Raw genomic sequence first — 4,206 nt, 5'->3', positions numbered from 1 at the left:
AGGGACTCTCAAGAGTCTTCCCCAGCACCACAGTTCAAAAGCATCAATTCTTCATTGCTCAGCCTTCTTTATAACTCTCATATATCCATACATGAGTACTGGAAAAATCATAGCTTTTACTGTGCTGGCCTTTGTCATCAAAGTGATGTCTCTGCTTTTTAATATGCTGTCTAGGTTTATCACAGCTTTTCTTCCAAGGAGCAAGTGTCTTTTAATTTCATGGCTTCAGTCACCATCCACAGTGATGTTGGAGCCCAAGAAAATAAAGTCTGTCACTGTTTCCATTATTTCCCCATCTACTTGCCATGAATTGATGAGACTGGATGCCATGATCTTAGTTTTTTGAATGTTGAATTTTAAGCCAGCTTTTTCATTCTTCTCTTTCACCTTCATTGAGAGGCTCTTTAGTTCCTCTTCACTTTCGGCCATTAGGGTGGTGTCATCAGCATATTTGAGGTTCTTGATATTCCAACTTGTGATACATCTTGCCCAGCATTTCACTTTATGTACTCTGCATATAAGTTAAATAAACAGGGTGACAATATACAGCCTTGAAGTACTCCTTTCCCAACTTGGAACCAGTCTGTTGTTCCATGTCTAGTTCTAGCTGTTGCTTCTTGATCTACATACAGGTTTCTCAAGAGGCAGGTAAGAAGGTTTGGTATTTCCATCTCTTTCAGAATTTTCCATAGTTTGTTGTGATCCACGCAGTGAAAGTTTTTAGAAAAGTCAAGAAAGCAGAAGTAGATAATTTTTGGATTTTTTTTTCTTTTTCTATTATCCAACAGTTGTCAGCAATTTGATCTCTGGTTCCATTTTCCATTGCCTTTTCTAAATTTAGCTTGTACATATGGAAGTTTTCAGCTCACTTATTGTTGAATCCTAGCTTGAGTGATTTTGAGCATTAACTTGCTAGTATGTGATGTGCAGTAGTTTGGACATTCTTTGGCATTGCCCTTCTTCAGGATTGGAATGAAAACTGACCTTTCCCAGTCCTGTGGCCACAGCTCAGTTTTCCAATTTTGCTGGCATATTGACTGTAGCACTCTAACAGCATCATCTTTTAGGATTTGAACTGTCTCAGGTGGAATTCCATCAAATCCACTAGCTTTGTTTGTCATAATGTTTCCTAAGTCCCGCTTGTTTTTTTTTAGTGCCAGGATGTCTGGCTCTAGGTAAGTGACCACACCATCATGTCTGTCCAGGTCATTGAAACCTTTTTTGTATAGTCCTTCTGTATATTCTTGTCACCTCTTCTTTAATATTTTCTGCTTCTGTTAGGTCTGTACCATGTTTGTCCTTTATTGTGCCCATTTTTGCATGAAATGTTCCCTTGGTATCACTAATTTTTTTGAAGAGATCTCTAGTCTTTCCCACTCTACTCTTTTCCTCTATTTCTTTTCATTGTTCACTTAAGACTTTCTTATCTCTCCTTGCTATACTTTGTATCTCTGCATTCAGATAATATATCCTTTCTTTTTCCTTTTGCCTTTTTCTTCTTTTCCTTTCTCAACTATTTGTAAGATCTCCTCAGACAACCATTTTGCCTTTTTGCATTTCTTTGTCTTGGGGATGGTTTTGATCACCACCTCCTACACAATGTTATGAACTTCCATTTGTAGCTCTTCAGGCACTCTATCAGATTACCCAAGTGGGGTAAAACTTCTATTTTAATTTTATCTATGTGCATTTCATATTTCATCAAGAATTGAGATCACTATCAAATATTCTCCTGTGACTTAATTGCAATGGGTTATTGTAATCCAATATGCAAAGCAATTCTTCCACTGAAAATTATGATTACTACAATAGGCTTATATATATATTTGTATTGAACTATTCAGAGAAAATTGAATTATTCATCAAATTTGTATATTAACCTACTAACAATGACTGAGTTTTAAAAAATTAATCCTATCAATATCCAAATTGTATAGATATTTTTATAGTAACAAAAATAATTTGTAGGTTTTCCTTTTTACATCATGTTATAAAAGATAAAATATGGTTGAAATAAAATAATTTTGAAACAAAATATTTTTCAAAATATAAATGAGACAATATTTACATTTTTGTTTTTTTACCATTGTTCATTGTTTCTAACACTTGACCTTTTTCCTGCATTTTTAGTCAAAATATTTTCCATGGAGATCTTTTTGTACAAGGATACTTACTTTTGTTCAAGTATATATCATAGAATTTAGTCTGTACTATAATTTATCTACTGATTTTGGTTTGGTCTTCTTCCACACGGAAAAAATTGATTTATATATTATTTTATGGCTTTTATATTTCTTGCCTTCGTTTATTGGGCCTTCACTAAAACAGTCATATAAATTCTTCTTAAATTTTCAGTTTCATTTTTAAAACAATAAAATATTAAACAAAAAAAATAGGAAGAATCTGTGTAATTGATTGCAATCACAACTGTAAAAAACAGTTGGAAATAATAGCTAATTGATTTATTCATAATTGATGAAGTTCTGGGGAGAAATCCAAAGATATGCATATTTACATACATAAAATGTGTTTAGGAATACATGACTTTATAATGGTAATTTATTTCATTATGCTGGCATTATTTTAAATATTGCTTATATTTCAAAAATCAATTGAAAATTCTCAGAAATATATTCATTTTAAACTTATGAATCCTTTTTTTTTACCAATTCCAAGAAACCATTTATGAATTATGATTATGATTATAATTTTAGTAAATTTCAATATTAGTAAAAAGTGATTTACTACAGGGGCAACTTTGGACCAAAGAGCAAGGCGGAGTGTGAGATTCTGATGCTGGCAGGCCTGCCAGCTGCCGGCAAAACCACATGGGCCATCAAACGCGCATCCTGCAGCCCCTTCCAGAAGCATAACCTCCTGGATACCAGCTCATCGTGGATGAGATGTGGGTAATGGGCTTAGGCCTCAGTGGAACCACACAGGCTGCTGGGCTATCCTGATGTCCCCGGCCACCACCCAGTGCCCAACTGTCTCGTCCAGATCACTGCCTGCAAGAAGCACAACTATAGCCTAAATCAGACGAATGTTTATGGGTCACTCTAGAGATGAAAAATGAGACCCTTGTGAAGGCCTGCAGTGCAAGGCTCTTGGAATTTGTCCTACTGAGCAGGTTCTGAAAGATCGAACAATAAAGCAGACCGACAAAGAAGGGAAGGATGTCCCAGATTATGTGGTCTTAGAAATGAAAGCCAACTTCTCCTTGCGAAATGCTGAGGACCTCCTGGACAAGGTGATGTTCACTGAGCTGCAGCGAGAGGCCACAGACAAGCTGGTGAGGCAGCCCAGCAAGGAAGGCTGTGGGAGGGGACCGCTGATGAAGGGAGTGCTAACCACTTAGTCGGGGTGGCTCCTGGGGCCGTGGGGGTGGTGGCAGTTCCCAGCGCTGTGACAACCAAGGTCCCCAGGGGGCAACTGAGGAGGCTTCCACAACTGAGGAGGAGGCAGCAATATAGGAGGCAACTACCCAGGAGATTTCAACCATAGTGGAGGTGGTGGCTACAACCAGAGCAATTGGGGTAACAACCTGGCAACAACTCCAACAAGTGAGGCAGCTACAACCCGGTTCCCCAGCAACAGTCTCCCCCACAGCAGCCTCCACCACCACCCACCTACAGCCCTGCTCTGAATCCCCCAGGGGCCAGCTGCAACACCCCCCAGCTTGGGGGCCAAAACCAGCACCCCTCCGGTCAGCAGCTACAGCCCTCCACACACAACCACCTCCCTACAACCAGGGAGGGTCCAGCCAGAGCTACACAGCCCACCACCTCACCTCCGCCAACACCTGCTTAGAACTATGCCAGCTACAGGGCTGTAATCCAGTCCCTTGCACCCCGCACTGCCCCCCAAGGCACAGACCTACCCTAGCCCAACTGCAACCAAGATCAATGGTAGGCCAAGCAATGGAACCAGGACTATCAGAACCAGGACCAGTAGCCACCATGCCAGAGGAACTATGACTACGGAGCTACTCCGGGAATGTACGGGGGGCAGAGGCACAAGGCCGCCGGCGCATCATGGAGAACACAGAGGAGGCAGAGGCACACACCAGCCGGCACGTCCTGGAGAACACACGGGGTCACAGGCACACAGTGGCCAGGAGTCCTGGAGAACACACTGGGAGCACAGGCACACAGTAGCCAGGCGTCCTAGAGAACACAGAGAACACACAGCAGCCGGGCGTCCTAG

At 41.0% G+C, this 4,206-nt stretch overlaps 1 pseudogene; it reads left to right on the top strand.

The window, feature by feature from the left end:
• The first annotated feature begins 1,161 nt into the window (after window positions 1-1,161).
• LOC104994844 lies at window positions 1,162-3,977 on the top strand (annotated as a pseudogene).
• The last annotated feature ends 229 nt before the right edge of the window (window positions 3,978-4,206 follow it).

This window comes from Bison bison, unplaced genomic scaffold, assembly GCF_000754665.1.
Source record: "Bison bison bison isolate TAMUID 2011002044 unplaced genomic scaffold, Bison_UMD1.0 scf7180017864268, whole genome shotgun sequence".
NCBI lineage: Eukaryota > Metazoa > Chordata > Mammalia > Artiodactyla > Bovidae > Bison > Bison bison.
This window is presented reverse-complemented; position numbering and strand designations above follow the sequence as displayed.